This window comes from Sinohyriopsis cumingii, unplaced genomic scaffold (genome assembly GCF_028554795.1).
Source record: "Sinohyriopsis cumingii isolate HCF-2022 unplaced genomic scaffold, ASM2855479v2 utg000721l, whole genome shotgun sequence".
Taxonomy (NCBI): domain Eukaryota; kingdom Metazoa; phylum Mollusca; class Bivalvia; order Unionida; family Unionidae; genus Sinohyriopsis; species Sinohyriopsis cumingii.
This window is the reverse complement of record NW_028315926.1, coordinates 332441-356656: the sequence shown is the minus strand read 5'-3', so window position 1 is coordinate 356656 and position 24216 is coordinate 332441. Positions and strand designations below refer to the sequence as shown.

The window sequence follows — 24216 nt, the reverse complement described above, 5'->3', positions numbered from 1 at the left end:
TATATATATATATATATATATATATATATATATATATATATATATCATTAAGTCAATTCATGTATGTGGTGATTAAATAAGATCAGAACATATCTATCAACCAAACATAGGTTAATGTATCACAAATGCTATATACACCCATACAGTATGTGAGTATGAACTCATCTACTTGACTCAAGTTTTCTATCTCTAGACTTTTATGACCACCACATTCATGGACAATTACTTTTAAAATTTGGTTATTCATAGTATTTTTGTTGTAATTTCCAAATCAGAAATGATCAAAACTTGAGTAGAATACATACTCATGGTTAGGAATTTTGACATAAGCTAGGTCTGTCTGTGACAACATTTCCAAGCCTGCACTGCTCTTAAAAATCAAACGATATTTAGCTTAAAATTATTAAGAGAGTAATATATAATTACTCAAAGCACGGGCCTAAGGAGAATTACTCAAGACATTATATTACGAGGTTTATTTTTTGATCATAATAATATTTTAATTAAATCAATATTTGTTCCATGTCGGGATTCGAACATTGGTCCTCTGCTGCGAGATATGGCAACTATCGCCTGCCTGCACGTTCCAGTGTAAATATTACTACGGCTATCGAGACATCACCGAAAATGATGCCCTTTAACCGCTCATATATACTCAAGAACGTACAGACACTCTCAAAACTTATATATACATGTCATGAAACCTTGGCACTGGCGAGGTTAGGTTACATTTATTAAGAGAGTAATATATAATTACTCAAAGCATGGGCCTAAGGAGAATTACTCAAGACATTATATTACGAGGTTTATTTTTTTATCATAATAATATTTTAATTAAATCAATATTTGTTCCATGTCGGGATTCGAACATTGGTCCTCTGCTGCGAGATATGGCAACTATCGCCTGCCCAAATTGACAATGCAAGTGTTTTAGTGAAAATCCCATGCTGATATCATCATCTATTCTGAATTTCAAGATGGCAATTGTGGTGGCAACTAGGGCTGTACCGACCATTCACTTCGTATTCGCTTCGGAGCCAAATAGCTATTCGGTATAATAGTAGCGGTAGGACCGTTAACAAATAGTGGTCACATGACACCTATTTCTGCATATGCGTCTGTTACAGCAAGTGGACTGAAGTAACTCTCTTATTAACATAAAATGTGCTGTGGTTGCAGCCAGGCATTGCCTAATGCCTGGACTGCGCTATTGCAGTGTCAGTAGTCTCATTCTCTGAACAATGTGCCAGTTGTGCAACACATTCATTTCTTGTAAAGGTAGTTCAGCGAAGTCAATCACAACAACTCCACTGAATAACAATTTGTCGTATAAACACCCGGACGAGTACAACCAGGTCATAAACCAGAAAGCTGAACTGTAAGTGACAATTTCTAAGTTTAGTTAAATTAATTCCATTCCTAGTTTACGCAGACTGGCAGAAGGATGCAAAGATTACATGCAGTTAACTGTTTACTTTTAGTTTATGTATTAAATTTACTGAACTGAAGCTTTTGCTTACATTTGAAATTTTGAATGTTGTCGGTAGACCTATTTTATACACAATTTGTATTCGTATTCGGCCGAATAGTTGGTCCAATTATTTGTATTCAGCCGAATAGTGATAATCACCTATTCGGTACAGCCCTAGTGGCAACATTGGATATCCAAGTGGCAATGTTTTCATTTAAGATCAACTAGTCTTGTTCCGATTATCGGATATAATCGATCATCAGTGGCTTGAGCAAACCAATAAGATAATCGATTGACACTATATAATCGATTGTGTGTGAAGGAAGACTACTTCTTTTAAGTTGTATGCAAAGTACAAAGGCCCATAACACTCCCTGCCAGGAAAGTTGATATGAATTATTAATTCCCTCTACAACTACAAATATAAAACCATCGGATATTCCATAGGTGCAAAATTTCATAATTAGGAACATAATGTCAGGATTACATGATCAAGCTGTTAAATTATTGAGTTAATAAATTTAAACACATTTTGATGATTTGTTTCAGTTTAAATGTAGAATCCTTTGTAGTATTTGTAAACAATGACAAACAAGAAAACCATGTCCTTCTATACTCTAACTTTAGACACATCTCATATGGATGAAACGGGGGTTGCTACAGTATTTCATATGACTGATCAGCCATAAAAAGTTGTGTTCATTTTACAAAGTTGTAGAACAAAACTAACACAAAATAGAAAAAATGTAAAAATATTATCAGGTTAAAGTATACAGGTCATTAAAAGAGATTACTCCTGTACATGTATTAACATCTGGAACTCTTGATCAAAGATATAACTGTATAACGAACAAAAATTAAAATTTGCTATCAGTAACCAATTATAATTGATTACCAGTTGGTTAAGTGGAACCGATTATCGATTGTGAAGTTCTGTCCGATTCCTATCACTAAGATCAACTATATCTTGGCATGAACATGTCAGTAAATTTTCATGGCAATTCTCTATGAAGTTTAAGAATAGCATCAGATGAGGGCCATCCCATACAATCTTCTAATATTTAAATGTACCAGTAGATTGCTATCCAAATTCATGCCAACACATTGACCAAATGAAATTCAACCAAGGTCATTATTTTCCAGCTCCAACTACATGTCTTCATTTACAACCTGTGTTATTTTTAGCAAATGTTCCCTGACTTTCAAATGTTAAGGGAAATAACCTCCCCCCTAACTTTTCAGTTCTACTGTAGAATAGACACTGATTTAAAGGTAGAAATGCTTGATTAGTAGTAAAGGTGTATCATCAAAGCATCTCACACTTCAGAAGTTATGTTTTGTGATAGAGTCATACTGGAAGTGAGCTACCAATAGTGTGGTAAACTATATGAAATGCATGTATGAAGCACTTACATTTCTCTGTCCTATCTGTATGGCTGTCTCCTCAATGACAGGATGTCTTCTTTCATCGCTCACTTGGACTTCTGAAGTTCTATGACTTCCTACAGCAAAAGAAAATTTGTCCCAGCTAATTAGCAATACAGCAAAACATAGAATTTGAATGAGGTATTTATTAAAATCTGTACAAACTAAAGATTACAGTAAAATATATCTGGGAACAATTTAATTTTCATAAGACAGCAGTTGTTCTACTGGCCAAAAGTATTTTAAGAAATTCCAGATAAGACTGTTCTTTCTTGTTCAACCTGCTAAGTACTGAAAGCATCTCAGAATGACCGTGGGGACTGGCGTGGGGTGGGGGTGTCTTGAAATAGCTCGAATGTCTTGCTCAACATGATTTGAGACTACTTGGCTCAACCCCAATTACATGTAATAGAAACCAAATTAACAACGGTCAGACTTAACTTTACAATATTTCATTTAATTATGTTTGTTTTATTTTCATAAACTTATTCCTCACGGCACAATCGTATACAGATGATCAAATTGATATCGATACATAAAATATACAAATCAAGTAAACGTTATTGTTTTGAAATAATGACAGTTTAAACCGATTTGATGTTGGATTTTACAAGCATAAGTTTTCAAGATAAAGGTACCTATTTCAGTGATAAGGAGTCTATAATTAGCACTTCTGTATAATCACGACCATAAAGTAGCTAAAACAACGGAGATACATCTATCGATGTTCTTCAAGATTTTTCCAGATATCTAATTAACCCATACTGTTTACCTTTTAAATAACAAAAAACAAACGTAATACCTAAAAATAGACTAGTATCAATATATTGTTTTTGGAAAATACATTTTACGGAAATGATATGTGACAATACACTGAATACCATAAATCATTGGACATCTCATTTCACTGGAAAAAATCATTCTATTTCTGATGTCATGGCCTCTGCTTCCCAACATTTTACCATTGGTTAGCCAATGTTTTGTTATTGTCAAATGAAGCGTACAAACTATTTCTATAGAACTGTTCTGCATTTTAATTCCATAAATCTCTTAAAAGGCGTGAAATATACGTACCTAACATGATTTTCAAGGTTTCATTCGGTTCTCGGTCAGCATCTAAAATAAAAATAACACGCATATGAAACCTATGTTACAGAAGTTCAATATCGTTTACATGCAAATTTTAGGGATTTGTTCCTCTCCTAGTCCCAGTCATATTCTAACCAAAAAATATTTTCCATTTTGGGAAGCGCCTTAGAGTCACAAGAATCTGATCAACTTAATTAGCAGATTAGTGTCTGACCACAATCAGATTTCTCTGTTTGTTTATTATTTACATGGGGAAAAAACTGAATTGTAACTGCATTGTACTGTATTGTTGTACTTTGTTGAACTACACCATTATAGAACAGTGATAGACACTAAACATAATTGTACAACTTCGAATACATACATACATACATACATACATACAACACCAATATTGATATACTTCAAGTATGACAATAATCTTATTACTAACAATGTACAGAAAACATGCTTTTCCAAAAATATCTTTATATTTCTTTGCATTTGGTGCAAAAATCAAAGAAACTACATAGCTGTCCCCCCCCCCCCATACTGTGCAATTCTCAAGTTACCGTTTCTTTTCTCCTTGACATCTTTTGTAAGTTCATCTACTTTTCTATCTGTTTCAGCCATTTTGTCTGTCACAAAATCATGAGACTATAGCATACAAATTTTACCAGATCAAAAATCCAACTAAAACATCACATATCTGTATCCAAGCTTTTTACCCCAAACAAATACCTTGTTTGATACCAACCATAATGACAATGCGACCAATTACAGTAGTGATCAAGGGAGTTTTTAGAAACAAATAATAATTAACCGTACTATCATCTTGTAAGTTCCTTTCCACCAATTTCTTGACTTCTTCTGCCTCTCTGTTTGCTTCCATAGCAATCTCTCTTGTTTGTGAATCCTCTAAGTCGGATGGCATTTCTTCATTATATATGACTTCCATTTCACTCTCAAAATGTGTCTTTAAACGAATGTCAAATCGCTTTACCACGGCCAGCATATCTGCCCAAATCTGATCAAATACATCCTTTGACATGGACGCTTTTGCCACGTGACGAAACACCAGATTTCTTCCTAAACGTATTCTTTCAATGTCATCTCCTTCAGTTAAATGCTTTTTATCAGGATAGGTCTCGCATCCCCATTGTTTGGAAGGTCGCTGAATTTTTTTCTCCTCCATGGGTAAATTTCTAAGAAGAATATAAAGCAAAGTAATATCAAAATCCACATTTGAGACTACACCACCATCAGGTCTGCATATTCTCTTGTACTGGTCCTCTGTCATCCTGCCGAGTGTCTCGAGCTTCTGCTTATTTATACGCACTTTATCTGGAAGCTCTTCAGGAAGAATTCGTTTAGTCAATGTTTCCCACAACACATCTCTAAGCAATTCCACAAAAAGGCGGGTTAACTTTGCAAAGTTTCGACTCTCTGGTGTTGATGCATACCTGCTTGACATTGTACTCGCCATCATCAACTGTTCAGCAGCCAGAAACTAAATTCAGAAAGTGCGCTATTCAAATGAGGGACTGGACTATCTCAGCGAGTAAATCAGGCGCAAACGATCTTATTTATGTCTGCAAAAGATAATGGACATGTTTTAATTTCATTTCGTGGACACGTATATCGTTCTAGCTGTGTGTGTGTGTGTGTATGTTTCTATGGATCCATGGAGATGTGGATGAATGAATGAACGGTCAATCATTGAATGGGGAATGAATTACAGCAATATACCAAAATAGCATGTGCTTCTGCATTGTTTTTCGTGAAAGTTATGCTGCTATTCAAATAATTTCCTTAAAATGCGGAATGCCTGCCTTATTTGTGAATGAAAGTAAGGCTATTGTTAACAAAATCTGTGATCGCCCTGTATTGGCACAGGTGTTTTGAATGGCATCAGCTCTTTGCCCTCGAACAGTATTGACCAATAATAAAACGTTGTGGTGTATTTATCCGGGTACCATCGGTTCATCCGTACGTGTAAGGATGTCAGGTTGTTGAAAGTGAAATAGTTTTCAAAACAGTAACTGAAACTATGCATGTAGTCAGCTATTTTGTTTTATGGATGTAGGCCAAAATATGTGTATAGGTGAAATCGGAGGGGGGGGGGCATGAGCCACTATGTACTGATGCACATGATGCCAGATATACATTATGGATATATCTTCTTGAATATACATGCCATATATGCCTTTTAGAGATATTTGCTAGAGGTCATAAACTGAACGGTTCCATTATCATCCTTCTCGAAACTTACTTCAGTTTCCTAGCCAATGATAGTAATGCTCAAAACTGCTATGTGTATACATAAATAACGTGGAAAACGTCCCGCATCAAAACATCGTGTCTCATGAAAGATCACATTGTACCAATGATTTTAAAGATTTGAGTATATAAGAAGTGTTTTCCAAGTAATTGTAGAAATGATTCACATGTAATATAGTCAACTATGGCAACATACCATTAATTGCTTATCAGTGCCAGTATGGAACCCTGTTTCCTTGGTTCCCTTGGATTCAGATAATCAGTTTTAAAAAATTCATTCAAATTTATAATTGTTTAAAGTACATATTGTTTTTATCTTTTCAAATACTCCACCCAGTTTCTTACTTATGGTGTTGTTGTTTCTTTGCATGCATTCTCATATATGTCGTATAAACGAGTGACCTTTCAAGACTGCCAGCCCTCCTTCCTAAATATAGAAGCAAATAAGTAAACCGTTTTCTAGCAGGACTTTAATGTCAATTTCATGCATTACATCTTTTCTTATGGCATGCTTCCTACGCTTTTCTAAATATAAATTTCCAGGTCTTTTCCTGGCTTTATCCAGGATGAAATTAATTTTTTCAAGATTAACATATTACCATTACTGAATGAAATTAAAGAACATTTGGGATTAAAAAACATGCATTTTCCAAATTGGAAGATGTTTCACTTTCAAGACTCTCTAAAACATATATGTCAGAAAAGATGATCATGTAGAAAGCCACAAAATGTATCACACGAAACAAATTTGACTATATTCCCATAAATTGGCATTTAAAGCCATTTCAATGTACAGAATACAAAATTCTAACTTTACTTTGCTGACCTCCATTATGTTGCTACATGGAAACGACATAATGAGCATACATTATTTTGTTTCCTTTCAAACCTTTAATTCCAAAGAATTCTAGATCAATATGTGTGCATGTTACACAAAGTAAACATTTCCTATCACAGTATGAAAACCCCCAAATAAATGCAAAATTTTAGAATCTTATCTTGTTACGAAAAAAGTTTAACCCTGAAATTATCTGTGCAAGTAAAATCTCAAACAACATTCTTCAACCAACCTAAACTCCTTGAGATTATTTGATTACAAATTCCATCATTTAAAGGCATTTACAAAAGGACTGATTTAAAGTCTGACAAAAGATCTTCAAAATTATATATCGTTGTATAAACAAGGACTGAATCTTCTGTTAAAATCAACTTTTCTTCTAGTTCAATAAACAAGTCCCCAAACCTTTACAAATACATGGGCTGATATCGTTTCTTAATATATAATAAAAGAGACGACAATTTCCCATTTCTCCTGCTTTCCATTTAAGATCTGAAACCAATGCTTCAAGCTACATGTCACTGTGTAATAGTTTCGCACCAAAATACAGCTCAGAGATTCGAAATTTTTCTAATCCTGGTTTCCGCCGAATATTCCAACCCCATTTTTCACATTTGGACATTTCGGATGGAGTTTGTGTTCAGAGCAATTGCATATAAAAAAAATTGGAATCTACCGCCACCGTAAGATTGCTTACCAGCTGGCATATCAAATTTAAACTAGGTTATATCGACTTATACCTGCATTAAATTGATAGGAACATTATTTATTTTCTCAAAAATGGCAAGTAATATGATCATTATGTCTTTAATATGCTGACAGACTAGATGAAACTCAGCATAGATTAAACCTGACAAGGTACTCGCCATTTGCATTAATAGTCACATTACTTCACAAATCTCAAACAACGACATCGGAAGTCCAATAGTCACATGATATCAACAACAAACTCCTTTTTAATGTTGTTGTACAAAATTTAAATTATATTAAATGAAAGTTAAAACCAGAAAGAACATATAATTCTCAACATATTTATTTCGTGAACAACAATAAACTTGGCCAGTCTGATTCAGCAGAGTAGACTGGTTCCCTGGTTCTTATGCTCCCTACGTGAGAGAGCATATGTCAACGTGGTAGTCATGTGATACAACAAAACTCCGAAGTTGGTCTCGGAATAAATATAGACTGTCGAAGAATAGAAACCGAGTGGGTTTTTGGACTAAACGAATAAGACAAACACAATATGTGAAAGATGGAAATTTATTAAATGAATTAATAAAGAAAAATATATGTGTAAAAATACAATGATTCTCTCATGCTCTCAACATACGATTGACCCACTCACTCTACACAAACATTCACGCATTGAAAATAAACCAAAAATATGAATTCAATATGAAATACAGATCCAAGAAACCTCATGGACTGCAGTTACACTTCAAATAATATTATACACTACAAGAGAGATTCACATAATCTCAAGTATGGACTCCGATTAACATTCAAAAATAATCTGATGATATTCAAATGTATTTCAAATAATGTTATAAACTATAATAGAGATTCACATAATCTCTTGGAACACAACTAAGATTCAAAATAATTTTGTACCGAAAATTTGCTTCGTATTCGAACAACAATTGAACCAAACGTATGCTTCTAGACCCTTGTACAGTCGCACGATTCCTTGGGTTGGCCCACACTCTTATCGGTTGCTCGCACCCTTCATGGATCCACCACATGTACAGTCATACGTATACACACATGCAGACAGCATACAGCCCCCTTTGAATTAGCTACGTCCACGTCCGTGGCTCCACCACATGTACAGGCATACATACATACATACATACCTATTGACAGCACGCAGACCTAAATACTCTGGAAACTCCAGACAGCTGTAAACTGCTCAAGTCATAGTCAGCTCTAGACATAGTCACAGTCAGCTACAATAAAACCGAACTTGTGTATTATTACACGATATGACATTACAAATCGAATAAGCTTCGCATATCAAATGAAATATAAACTTAACACTTACCCCTATGGCTGGAGAACAATGGAGAGCGTACATTCCTTGACGTGATCCAAAACATCCAGTGTCGGTTTAGAAATTGATCTTACTGAAATCCATAGGAGAGTGAGCAATAGTCAGGGTAAAATACCCGAGCATATCATGTTTTTAATCTCCCTCGTTAGTACAGTCGCTTACCTGGAAAAACACTTATTCACCCTAGATAACGTTGTATGTATGTACAATGAAAAATAGGCAAATAGTTCTAAGGCAAAACCAAGTTATTTGTTTGCCTAATTCTGTGACAATACCTCCCCCTAACAGTAAAAAAAAAAATGTACACATTTATTTTAAAAAAGAACCTCACAGAATAAAAGAAAAGTAACTACTAATGATATGTTACAGTATTTACACTGGTTATACTGCAATCTGGATTTTCTATACTGGGTAAAAATTTATCCAAATTTCCAATCATGCCCTACTCAAGTAGTCTGCCCCTATATTTTCAACTCATCGTATTGCCTCTACATGGAAGCGATAAGGTTGTAGTGTCAGTGCCCAACGCATCAATCAAGCGTTAGCGACCTTGGCCTTGTTTAAATACAATAGGGGATGGGGATCAGTCTCGAGAACGAAATCTCTCCCAAAAAGATACGCATGATACTTCCCAATTCCCCACACTACGGCCAAACAATCTTTCTCCATAACGAAATAGTTTTTTTTCTCCCTGGGTAGCAATTTCCTACTTGAGTAAGCTACAGGTAACTTATTGTTATCTTGCTCTTGCAGTAAAACTGCTCCCAACCCAGTTTCAGAGGCATCTGTTCTTAAAGGGTTTGCTAACATCTGGCAATTTTAATATAGGTGCACTGATTAGTTTCTCTTTCAGCACGCATAAAGCTCTATCTTGTGGTGGTCCCCACTCTACTTTGTTTGGTTGCCCCTTCTTTGTCTGATCAGACAGTGGGCTAGCAATGGCTGCAAAGTTTGGTATAAACTTTCTATAAAACTCTACCAGACCTGGAAATGAACGAACTTGGGTTTTGTTGTCTGGCTTTGGTGCATTTCTAATCGCTTCCACTTGCTTGGGGTGAGGTTTCAACTGACCCAAATCACTGACCCTATGACCCAAACAATCTAAATCTGTATAACCAATACTGCATTTAGTGGGTCTCACTGTGAGGTTCGTTCTACAGAGTCTATCGATGAGTTCCCCCAAGACGGCCACATGCTCATTCCAAGTCTTTGTGTACACGAATATGTCGTCTACAAAGCTACCTCCTAATATTCTGGTTAGAGCTCGATACATTTAACTCACGATCAGTTCAGTTATGACTCAATTATGTAATTGTTTCAGGCTTCATGTTGTGGAGGAAAATTCCCGGGTTTTTTCCTGACTTTCGTCAATATTTGCGAAATTCAAGAAGTTTTCACGGTCGGGAAAAAAATTATCATTTCTCCCGACTTTTTCCTGACTTCCCGGTAGCGTGGGAATCCTGTTATGGGCAATCGTTAGGGACATTTTCAAAACCCTTCCTCTTGTATCATTAGACTATTGATATTAATAAATGAATTGAGCATTACAACATGAATCACTTGGCATTTTCTAAAAGCTTTTCATGAAAACATGCATTTCCTCTGCATTAGTACCTGACCATGGAATAAACAGAGTGCAAACCTCGTTTCAATAAATGTGTGCGTTTAGTGTTGATAGTGCACTTCTTTTAGGAGCTACATCTTTAGTCGATAACATAAAATATCAAGTTTAAAACTTCACAATGCATCAGCTAAATGATTGGAACACCTGAAATTCGAACTGGATACTAGAACATATATGCGTCTGATATGCAAAAGAACCGTGTTAATTGAAAATTAGACGACAGTGACATATGAGCAGAGTTCTGCCTGAGCTGAGAAGACCTGCCACAATTCGTCTAATGCGATTCATATTCCTGCAGCCTGGTCAATATATATCATATAATTCAATGGATGAGTGACTTTACAATGGAGGGTGTCCTAGCCTTACAACAGCGGGTTTCCTTACCATAATTCTTTTCTTAAAAGGGAGGGTTTATTTACAGCAAAGTGTTTCCTTACAACGGAGGATTTCACTTGAAATGCTAAGCAAATGAAACTGGTATCCATAGTATGATAACCGGAAACTTAGACCTTGCCTCATGCTTACGAGTTTGGGCTTAGTAACATACAAAATGATAAACTATACTTATTCTCTTTTTCTAAAATCTAGTACGTTTCCGCATCCTAGTTTGCTATATTTTTCAAGAGAAATTTATTTTTCTGATCTCGTTTTGCTTATTAGTTTTCTAATCCCTTATTTGGTTTATATCAACATTTTTTTTCTTTATTTGATCTTTATATATTGTTTTATCTTGATTGCATTTTATGTCGCTTTGTTTCTCTCGTTTGACAACGGTATACATACAAAGTTGTGGAACTAAAGAACATATTCAAAAACAACAGTGAATAAAACCTTAGTAAAAATTATCCACTGACATTCACCTTGTCTTTGCGACCGCGTCTGGGGTGCATATAGATGAAAAAGCGATTTATATTTTGTGCTACACTCAAAATATAACAGTTTATCCATCTAATAGATTTGGTACGTATGATCATTCATTCTGGTTTAGTCAAACACTCCCGTTACTATTAGAATGATGAGGTACACACATACATTTATCTGGATCATGCGTGGCAAAATTTACAATGATTCGTACACCTTATACATACCCACCACACCAGCTTATTAGCGTCTTAAAACAAAGACAGGGAGAGAAACTAGTACTATGCATTATTTTGCTTAAGAGCTTATTATTTGGCTAAGTCATTATTAAGAGATAGACAAACTTGTAAGCGGGTACAAACGGTATAGTACAGACAAGTTAAACTGTCAGCATGAAACTGTGAACCAGTAACTCATGGGAGATTGATCGTTTATAAATTGAGTGTCCCCCACCCCTGGACACAATATCTTTTATTCCACCACAAGACTAAATTAATAGAGAGGATGAGAGCGAGAGATAAAGAGAGAAATATAGAGAATATAATCAGCATCCACATTTATTTATGTTTATTTATGTTGCTAGGCAAAATACATTGAGTGCAATGAGGCACTTCAAAATGTTTTTCCCTCTCAACTTGGGAATAAATTTGATGCAGATTGTAGATAAAATATAGGTATACATTAAAACCTTGTCGCTTTCTTGAATAGTTAACAATTATGTATCGCAAAACTTTTCTATTTAAACAACAGTTAAAGTACACTGCGTCCTTCACCGCAACATTAGATGATTCAAATACATAAGTATCATTATCTAGCTCTACATGCTAACCTCTAAAAAAGAAATAGTAAGATTGGGTGACAGAGATTCTTACTGATTACACTGTTTTAATTTCATCTCGATTCAGGTGCAATATTTGGGGGGCACAAACATGATTTACAGAGTGTTGGTGCAAACAAATACTGTACATTTAAAGCTTTTAAAGTTGTTTAAAACTAAAATTCATTAGCAGCACACGTCTCTTCTGTTGAAAGACACATCTTTATTATTTATCATGAGGAGTACATTTAGAGACAGTGAAAGAGAAAGGGTTAGGGAGATCGCTGATAAAATAATTTATGAGGGTGAGGGGTGAGTAGCAGTTGGTGTTTAAGTAAACATGTACAGTTTTCCAGACCAATGACACGAATTTGCCACAGCAGCAGAGAGGGTGAACAGACCTTTGTCTAAAAAACGCTGAAACATCGAAAATAAGCCTTCCTACGAACGATCAAAAAATAAAAAGCGTCGACAGATTTAAGAAAAGTGTCGACACTTTACTGAGAAAATCTCTATGGAATTTTTCTAATTAATATTACTCCATTGTCGTTGGTGATTTTTTCTAGTTTATTATGCATGCTATTTACGTAATTACGTCTTAATTGAGGTCCCCACTCTCTCTGCTGCTATGATTAAATCATTATGTTATAACAAAATGGTAGATCCGTAATCTCATACTGCACGGATAGCTCGAGAACGATTAGAAGCAATCAAACAATTTCTTCCTGTTAGAGATTCATTCAGAAAAAAACTACAAGCGCAGCAACAATCACAAGTTGAGTACAAAGAAGACACTAAAAAACTATTTAAACCTGTCACTACAGCTACTAAGAAAGCTGCAGCGGCTGTTGAAAAAACTATATGGGGCGATATTAAGGAGGAGGAGGAGAAGAGGAAAAAGGGTATTTTTCCAGTATTAGAACAAACTGCAGCGCAGACTGAAAAAATAGCAAGAAGAACCAAACAAACAAAAAAGATTTTACGAAATCTTCCAACTGATATAGCTGCAGCTCAACCTCCACCCGTTGGTGAAGAAATACTTGAAGGTATTGGAAAACTTCATACTGAGATAGGTGATATGAAAGATCGTGAATAAAACCAGAAGAAGAGGAAGATGATGAAAGGGAAATGATTATGCTGAGCAATAAATTTACCAATGTGGATATCAGATTCATAAAAGAAATTAGGGATATTAATACGTTATCAAAACTTGCAGCAAAAAGTTTTGATAAAAAAGAAAAAAAATTAAAACCTGAATATAGTTCCGCTCGTATTAGTAATCCCAAAATCTGGTATAAATGGATATATCGTATATATCACAATAAAAATAGAGTTTATTTTAATGATGAGGTATATAATGATTGTCGCAGAAAAATAAACATGTATCTTGTAAAAAAAGAATCAAAATTATCACAATCTCTCAGAACAATAAGTGAGGAAGAAGAAGGAGCAGCTGGAAGTGGTCTAAATATCCTGACACAGCCAGAAAATAATCCTGTTTGTCCTGATAATATCCTCAATGATGTATCACGATTAGAAGTTCTCAAAGGGGAAAAACGTGCCGGAAATAACTCACCAGAAATAACCAATGAAGCAGCTGATATTTGTCGGCGATTATTTCAAGGTGGTATCATGGATATCGGCGTTTACAGAAAACTTATCGATGAACTTGTTGATGATTACATTGACTAGTTGTTAGATAAATGGTAAATAAAATAAGATGATCGAACACAATAATCATCGTAAATCCATATCGGTCAGAGCAGTAAACTCACGATTACCAATCTACAGAACTATTTACCGAGATGGACTTGGTAATGTTGTATGGGGATTATTTACAAGGATAGCTCCAGAAGTAGCACCTGTTGCAAAACAATTATTGATGAAAGCTATTGATATTGTTCGTGAAAAAACTCCTGGTGCAATTGTCAATGTTGCTCGTAAGGTGTTCTTGGCGATGAAAGATAGACCAGCATGGTTAATGCGACGAAGATCACAACCAGTACAATTACCAAGTACTGAAATTATGCCCGCAGACGTAAGTAAAATAATAAATCAAGCTGCAAATCAAAAACTGGCAGCATTAGCAGTTCAAGGACTCAGTGAACCAAGGAATAATATTTCAAGTTTGATATCAGGAAGTGGAACTTCCCGAAGTGGAATTTCCCGAACGCAGTAATCAACGTGTTAGATAGAAATAATTATAATAAAATGTTCAAGCGTGTATCCAACACAGCATTTGACATGGAAGCACCTGGCCTTAAAGATGAATCAGTACGTGATTATCAGTTTTATTCTTATGACGCACGAACACCAGATCAACATGGAAGAATTGAACTACAAGTTCATGACACAAGTAGATATTTTCTACCCGCTGAGGCTTTTATTGAGGTAGAAGGTACAATTGTAAGAACAAACGATGCTAATTATGCAGATGCAGTAAAAGTTGGTTTTGTCAACAACGGGATCATGGCATTATTTGATAGTACCAAATATATGATCGATGGAAAAAATATTGAATCAATTCAGAAAGATGTCGACGTTGCTACAACAATAATAGGATTAGCAAGATATTCTGATGATTATACAAGATCAGCAGGTCCCACAATGATGTTTGTAAAAGATAATTCTGGTCACCCTGAAAGCGATCTGTATAATACAAGACGACCAAAAAACGATACCAATACCGCTGATGCTGCTGAGTGGCCAGTAGTTCATGGTGCTAACCCAGATTTCAACTTGGGATTTGCAACGCGTAGAAATATGTTGCTAGGAGCCAATAGAAGTCTTTCATGTACAATTCCACTATAACATGTTTTAGCAGCAGGGGGGGGCGAATCCGACATTTTGTCCAAACGTCATTTGGCTTAATTAATACTTTCTGCACTCAGCGGATCCGGTGTCGTCAGCGCCTGGTAAAAAAAAAAACGACGTCGTCGTCGAGGGGATCGTCCGGACGTTATTTGGTTTAATTAATACCTTCTGCGCGCCGATCCCCAGCGTCGTCAGCGTCCGGTAAGCACATCGACGACCGCGTCGATGTCATCGCCCCCCCTGCTGCTTACAATTTAACCGAATATTTGGTCAAGTCCGATACGATATCGTGTCCGAGGGTCATGTAAATTTATCGTTACAAATCCATGTGGGGTCGACTGAGCATGACTAAAAAAGTTTCGAAAAACATTAAAGTCCATGTCACCGCCGCACCATGTCTGCCAAATATTTCGTAGCGTGTGTGTATCAACGCCGTTGAATACAGCAAGAATATTACAGTTGTCTCTGATTACTTTTGGAATCTGAGTGTATCGTTGAGTGACATATATCACGTCAGTGTTTTTATGCCTGCCTCTGGAAAATATCCTAGCTGGGTTTTTTTGATTGTCTAACATAACATCATCGTACACGACTAGATTGTTAACGTCGCCATCAATATCATCGATACCTGGTGCATCATTGATATCTGTAATAAACTCGATGACATTTTTTTTAGCGATCGCTGATGCATTCTCGTTGAAATCTTTCAACACCTCGTAGCATCGTTGATTATCTACGCTAGGAGCAACCAAATACAACTTATCCCACTTCATCCATCTCATTATTAAATTGAGTAACAATTGCGTCTTGCCGGATCCAGATGGTCCGATGATAATCATCCGGATCGAGTTTGGTAACGCTGCAACATGCTTAACTGGTTCTCTTGTTTTAGTCGCTGAAAAGTCAATTATATTCATGTCTCTATACATAAATTATGGATCTATATTGTGTGAAGTGTAGAGTGCGTACTGGCACAAATGATATGACAACCGTTACAACAAAAAATAACAGATCGGCGCTTACTGGCAAGTGTGCACAATGCGGTACAAAGAAATTTAGATTTATTTCTATTAAACCCGGGGATGTTTTAAAAAAAAGCGAGGAGGTGATATTGCAGCCAAGTTATCAAAACTCCCCGGAACCCCGTGGGCAAAGTATCCAGGAGAAAAGCACCTCCCAGGATATAGCTACTGTGGCCCCGGAACACGATTAGATATCAGACTCGATGATCAAAATCAGCCCAAACCCGGTGAGTACCCAATAAACGCTATCGATAAGGCGTGTCATGCTCATGATGTTGCTTACTACAAAAGTAGCAATCTGCAACAGCGTCATATCGCGGACGTAAAATTAATTCACGCGCTAAATGCTATTCCTGATAAATCCTTCAAAAAAAAATTGGCCTCATGGTTGGTAAAATCGGCTATGAAAGGTAAATTAATGATTGGAAGCGGAGCTTCTCGCGCTGGTAATTGAAAACGCTAGCGTTTATAATAACAACATGGAATCCATCTATTATTCTCCGAGAGGATACTGGAAGGGGAAGGCCGCAATTGGTAAGCTTGCAAGCGCTGCAAAAGTAACGAGGGCCGTTGCGGCTAATTGGTTATCCAAACAGGCTATATGGCAAATTTATCTACCACCGCCTAAACAAATCAACTTCTCGCGCTTTGATGTCAGCGTACCTAATGAAGTTCATCAGGCTGATATACTATTTCTGCCGCATGACAACGGTTACAAATACGCGCTAACCGTAGTTGATGTTGCGAGTCGATACAAACAAGCGGAGCCGTTAAAAACAAAGTCAGCAACTGAAGTGGCCGATGCGTTTGAGCGGATTTATCGAAGAGGTCCTCTGCGCTGGCCAAATCTATTACAAGTTGATCCTGGTAGTGAATTTCGCGGCGCTGTTCTATCAACGCTGAAACATCATAGCGTCGCGGTACGACGAGGTCATACTGCGCTACATCGTGATCAGGCAATTGTTGAACGATTCAATCGGACTCTTGCTGAACGGTTATTTGGATATCAATACGCGAAGGAATTCATCCAAGAAAAACGATCTCGTGAATGGGTCAAAAGGTTGCCAGGCGTAATTTCAGCGTTAAATAACGAGATTACCCGAGCAATCAACATGAAGCCCAGCGACGCGATTAAAGAAAAGTATATACCCGGAAGATCAAAAATAGATAGCGTTTCCAAGCCGATTCTCGGCGATGTCACTGTTAGATATCTGTATGAACCAGGAGAGCTTGAAGGCGGTAAAAAAAGAGCTACTGATCCTATCTGGAGTGTTACCACACATAACATATCAACGATAACACGATCAACTAATAGACCACCGATCTATAGACTAGATCCAACTGCCCCACAGCGGGGGTTTACACGCGAGCAACTACAAGTGATACATGACGATACTCAATTACCCCCGCGTGGTCTTAACTAGCGCCGTTGCGTCTATTGCACTCAAGACAGGTCAACCTCACATTGTTTTTGACATGACCGAGACTGTTATCGATCCTGTCCACGGTAAATTGGCGAGCGTCTTTATCCGAATAACGCCAACTCATTATACAATTGCAACTCGCGCAGTGATTATTCTGTTGTTGTCGTAACGCAATTATTAATTCGGCATCAATATCAAAACGCCGCTGTTTTTTTTGTTATCCTGTTGGCGGTAACCCGAGAGTTTTCTATCAATGACGCTTGCATCGATGGTGACTCCGTCGGTGACTCCGTCAATAACAATTCTTCGAAGCTGATTTATCCTCCGTACTCAGGACACCGCAAGATAGATTAGATTTGACCATTCGATGCGATTATCAACCATCCAAACAATTGTGTCCGTGATAGTTAGTCCCTGCGAGGAATGTATTGTCGTTGCGTATCCTAGCGTCCACGGGGATTTATCAGCACGTAGCGCGTCCTCGACTTCGCTGATATCGACGAGCACGATATCATTCAGCACGAGAATTTGTTTTTTTGTCCCCGACGCTGTCGGGCCCGGGATTTCAACTTCAATGTTCTGCCGCCGTGTATTCGCGGGTCTATAACATAACGGCACTGGACGCATTGGAAACTTTTCCTTATGCAACGTAAACAACCTCCGCTGAAGTGTGTCCCTGACTATCTTTCTACTCGCTACAATCAAATCGTTTGGTTTCCATGTTTCCCAGAATTCATTTAACGGCGTTTCCGGAATCACCTCGCGGATTATTTCACATTGAATTCTATCCGGCTGTAATCTGATTAATTTTTTAACCCCGCGCAGTTGTTCATCAAGTGCCCGGTAATCAGTATCGGTTTCTTCATAATAGTCCACGAACCCGCTCAACCAATTATGTGGACCCTCGCCGACAAATGGTGGTGGTTGGCCATGGTCGCCACACATGATCACCGCTGTATTCGCGCGCAGTAACCACTCAAGAAACATTTGTAAAACATCTAACGAAACAGTACATATTTCGTCCCAGATGATAACTTCAGGAATAAATTTTTCGCCCATTCGATCAGGAGTCCACTCGCCGCCGCTGTATCGAAAAAAGCTGTGATAAGTAACGGCGTCAACATTTCGGTGTTTTATCTCTCGCGCTAGTCTATGGGTCGGTGTAAGCACGATTATACTTGCCCGCGTTCGAAATAATTCAATTGCCCGAGTCGTCTTTCCTGACCCGCCACAGCCGCTTAAATAAACTGTTTTGTGTCTACAAATTGGATCAGAACACGGTGGTGCATTAGACCATTCTGACAATTTATCGCCGCGTAGGTAATTGTTCTCAACGGTGACATCTGCTGACGGGGAATAATCGCGTCGTATTTCATTTTTAATTCTCCATGTACCCCAACTCTCGTCCGGACTAGTAAACCCGGCTACGTTTTCCTTATACGCTACGTCAACATAAAACGAATCAACGGCTACTCTAACCGCGGTGTCGGGGAATCTATTTATCATCGAGAATAAATTGATAGCGGCATAACCCAGCATAGACGCCCTCAAATGCGGGTATGCCGGGCTGTCTCCATCGCTGTAGGTAACAACTGTACCCAACCTTGTTCCATTGGACAAGAAAGCTGTTTCGCAGTTCACGTATCTATTTTTCGCCACTGCGTCCTTGATTACGAAATCATATTCTGCGTCATCTATAATCAGCCGTGAGCAATATCGTTTGTAATCGCAGTTTTTTCCACCTTGTGTGAACTTACCGATTATTCTTCTACCGAGATCTTTTGCCTCGCGGTTTCGTTGGTTGAATATCCTCCTGGACCATTCGACGATATATTCCTCGTCGGCATCAATGTGTTTTTTGGACTCGTCAATTATGCTATCTAGACGCTCCGGTTCTGGTAACCAGACTTCAGTCTGCGCTCGGTATGATATAATCGCGTCACTGACAATCAACGAAACTAGCATTTTACAATCAATCATGTACCGTAGCAGCGCTATTGGCAGCCACTTCTTTTCAGCCATGTGTCTACCGATCCAAATATAGCAACAGCGATGAAGTCCTGCCGCGAACTCAAATGATACTACGCGAGCGAATCCGGTTAAATCAAAATCAGGCAGTGGTCCATTAATAGCAACACGAGTCATTTCATGTCTGGGGTGTCCAAATCGTTTGAAATACTCAGCGGCGGATCCATACCCGAGAAAACTCGCTGGATAACAGGCAACCATATCAACGGAAATCATAGCGTCGCGGTTGTATTCAGTGTTCCATAGTCCACCGTGATAGTATTCCAAACAACTGGATTGTACATCCGGTAGAAATTCCTTGCGTGTTGGACTCCACGCATTTTTCCTCGCTGCAACATGAGCCGCAACCGATGGAATCGTAAAACAATTTGTTAGCAGTTGTTCATCATGCTCTTCAAATTCTATGGCGGTTTTTTTCATCCTGTCGTGAAATGCTTCAGTGCGATATAATTCACCGTTTGGTCTTACAAACTGATCAAAGGTATCAGCGCTGCGAAGTAACCACACTGATACAGGGTCGTTTTTACACAAATAAGCGATAGCATCAAATAGTTTCCTCTCCGCGAGAAACCCATTCTCTTCCAGGAATTCTTCGGGTATATACTTTACTGTTCTATCCCGTGGAAACACTGTAATCGCGGGCGTCCATGCGTGTTCGTTATGATCAATAATTTTGATTGGGGCTCCATTTGATTTGTACTTCGATTCGTATAATACTTCACCGGTTATCGTTGTAACGGTTATTGGAAATCTCAACGACGTTTCTAATCTCGCTATGTCGCTGATGGTTGCTCCACGCTCTTTTACGGTTAGTTCCCACTGGTTAATTTTGCTACGTCGTAAATCAGTCAATTTGTTTCCTCGACACGCATTTGTAAAATGCTCTATTATTCGTTCTGCTACACAATTTATCACAGTTGACTGTTTCATTGGTTTCAGTTTTCCGATATCAGGTTTCTTATTTAACGGGTATATTCCATAAACAACTGCTGTTTCAGGATACGCTCGTTCATAGTATGGTCTGTCAATTCCGGTTAACAACCCCGGCTTGGAGTCGCGGCTAACAGTGACTGTTTTCTTGTCGCTGAGAACTGGTTCAAATTTATCACGTATGATCCAATTACCTGATTCCACCCGGACAATGAATTTTACTCTGAAGAAATACCTTTTACCGTCAAGTTGTGATATTATCGTTGCTGCGCGGTTGTCGTTCATGGTAGCATCAACAACGCCATCAATTCGAAATGTTGACCAACCATGAGATGCGCCATCACGCTTGAATTCATCGATACAATCGCGTATTTTACTCAACAGGGTTCTATCGTTTATTAACGCTTTTGGTGCGTCCTTGAGGACTCTATCGAGATTGAACTTAATATTTTTCCAGGGCTTAATTGCTGCTAATCTCTCGAACTCATCCATATAATTAAAACAAGTATTTAAATGAAAGAATATAGTATAATGAATCACTGCAAATGGTTGATGATTGGGTCGACAACCCCGTGCAATAAATCATGTAGAGGTGAATTCTGCGGGTACCATTTACAAAGCGTTCGTAATGGTTCTCTTGGCCCCCTCCCGTGCTTGGTTTGCCACGTCGGTGTAAGAGGAAAATCGCAGTTGTGTATCAATTGTGGCGGAAAGCGATACAGAGAGTTAAAACGCTATTATGACAAGCGAATTAAAAACGCCGTCATTGACCCCACCGCCGACTTCGTCATCAAAACCCCCCAAGACTACGTTGAAAGATTTATAATTAAACCAAATAATAAATTAGACAAGTAGTATTATTATATAAATGGACCAAGAATTTCAGCCGCATCCTGTGCTCGTCAATTACGAGGCATCTCGCGACGGCATTGTTAGAAACCGCAAACTGAAGAAGCCGGTTGGTACCGTAAGTAATCAGGGGTATCTGATGTTTGGTGCCGGAAAGAAGAAGTACCATGTTCATAGGGCGGTATTTGAGGTATTCAACGGATTAATCGAAAATGGACTTGTGATTGATCATATTAATAATAATAAGACTGATAATTCTCTTATAAACTTGCAAGCTGTCTCGCAGAGTCAAAATACCAAAAAAGGCCAAACCGGTAAATACCCAAAGAAAGCAAAACCCGTAAAGTCATTTGATACAACAACTCACGAGGAAAAAATATTTCAGTCGATGAATGAAGCCAGTAGATACTTTGACATTTGTATCGCCTCAATACGAAAAGTAGCAGAACGAGTATATCAAGCAGCAATCTCAAAAAAGACCGGGCATAGAATTCGATTTTCATATGTAAATATCAGCGAGTGACGAAGTCACCGGCGCCTATGGCGCTGACGAAGTCGCCATGACAATAAATTGTCCATTCCGGAAGAAAACAAAGTATTCAGTTTTGTTGAACACCTCGGGATTGATACACGGGGTTTCATTTTTTTTTTATTTAAAAACAAGATGTTTTATAGGAATAATGAATATCGAAGACATCAATAATATATTAGCCGAGATTTCAAAATTAAAAAATCAAGGAATTGAATTATCTGATGGTCTCGACAGTGAAAAAATATTATCCGATTATGAGATTATTAACGAACAATCGAAACGGGGGCGTTTTACCCTGGCCCGCGAGTACTTTTTTATAAAACGATTACAACATACGATCAATGAAAACTTGTACCACAATGACGCAAATGCATTCATTGGACTATTCACTGCCGTTGAAATAATACGAAAAAAACTCGGACGTGTTTATGAACGACGCCGGGAGATTTCTAGTAAGATCAAAAACATTAGAAGGATTATAGACGAAAACTCCGGCGAGAAATTAGAAATTGCTTCGCAATTGCAATAATGGTAGGCGAATCACTTACTACTCGGCTAGCCAGAGAGCGGCTAGCAGCGCTTAAAAAGTTCATACCGTTACGAGACAGGGTCCGAGAACAACTTCAAACGCGGCAGCAACTACAAACCGATTTTACTGTTGGAAGCGAACAACTCTTTGCCCCGGTAACTAAAGCGACCAAAGATGTTACGGCGGCAACTGTACCCGTCCTCGATACGCTTGAAAAGATAGCGGCTCAGACCGAACAAACAAAAAGGTCTTTAGAAACACTCCCTGCAAAAATAGCGGCTGCCACAACACGGAGGCCACCACCACTCGCTATAACCGAACTACAAGAACCTTATGTTACAATGGCCGACGAAGAAGAACTAGGTGCTACCGCAAGAGAACCAGAAGAAGAAATACCGGAAGAAACATCGGAAGAAACATCGGAAGAAAAAGAGAGAGAGAGGAATATACCCAGTAATATACTCAAGAAGGGCACAATAGATCAAATCAGGGCCTTCAGCGATGAAGAATTAATTGATTTTGTTAAGAATTTACGAGATAGGCATATCAATAGCGGCTACGAGAAAAATATAAAGTCGTTAAGGGATTGGACAAGAATGGTGTATTTAGCGAGTAAATACAAGAGTGCATTACTACGTGGTGATGGCCCCGATTACGACGCATTCCACAATAAAGTAAAAAGTAGAATACCAAAAAAAGGAAAAGGATACTCTGTTGGTAAAGAATCCTACGGCGTTACCTGTCCTAACAGTGTTCTCAGTGATATATCACGGCTAGAGGTACTAATCGGAGGAAAACGAGCCGGAAATAACTCTCCGGAAATAATCAATGAGGCCGCTGATATTTGCAAGCGGTTATTTACGGGCGGTATCATGGACGTTAGTGCGTATCGAACGCTCATAGACGAACTCGTGGATGATTAAAAAAATTATCGTTTTGTTAATTTTGACCGTTTTTGGTCGTTTTTTGACCGTTTTTGGTCGTTTTTTGCCATTTTTTGACCGTTTTTTGAGGACAAAAACCCCAGGAAATCATTTAGAGAAAATCGATGTTTTTGCTGAAAAATCGAAAAAAAAACGACTATAGGCAACAAAAAACGACCAAAAATGACTAGAAATCAGGAAAAAACCGGGAAAAAGCCGGATTTTTATCGAGGGCAAAAACCCCAGGAAATTTTGATAAAATGTATTCCGGTTTTCCACACGACGGTGGGGGGGGGGTGATGATCACAATCACTAATTGAAAAACCGGTGTTTTTATAATAAAGATGATCATACACTACAACCACGATAAACCAGTACTCGTCTACGTGGTAAACTCGCGATTGCCTGTTTACCGCGCGTACTATGGAGATGGTCTCGGTAGCACCATTGCGGGGTTATTTACAAGAATGGCTCCAAAAGTAGCGCCGTTAGCCAAACAATTAGGAATGAAGGCTATTGATGTTATTCGTGATAAGGGTATTAGTGCTATTGGAGATGTTGCCGGAAAGGCGCTTTCTGCAGCAAAGGACAAACTAATGTCGTTGGTGAGGAGAAAAAAGCAAAAACCACCGGTGATGCCATCAACGACAGTGATGCCTGCAAATGTCAGTAAAGTAATAAATAACGCCGTGGAAGAAAAACTAGAGTCGTTGGTAAACAGTAATCAAGAT

At 38.0% G+C, this 24216-nt stretch overlaps 1 long non-coding RNA gene across 1 annotated transcript in view; it reads right to left on the bottom strand.

Moving 5' to 3' along the window:
- Positions 1–3969: 3969 nt before the first annotated feature.
- The window catches only part of LOC149773265 (uncharacterized), a 40272-nt gene continuing 20025 nt past the window's right edge, over positions 3970–24216 (bottom strand). Inside the window, exon 3 of the long non-coding RNA XR_016417405.1 lies at positions 3970–4012. This is a non-coding gene — a long non-coding RNA (uncharacterized LOC149773265). The remainder of the gene's footprint in view (positions 4013–24216) is intronic.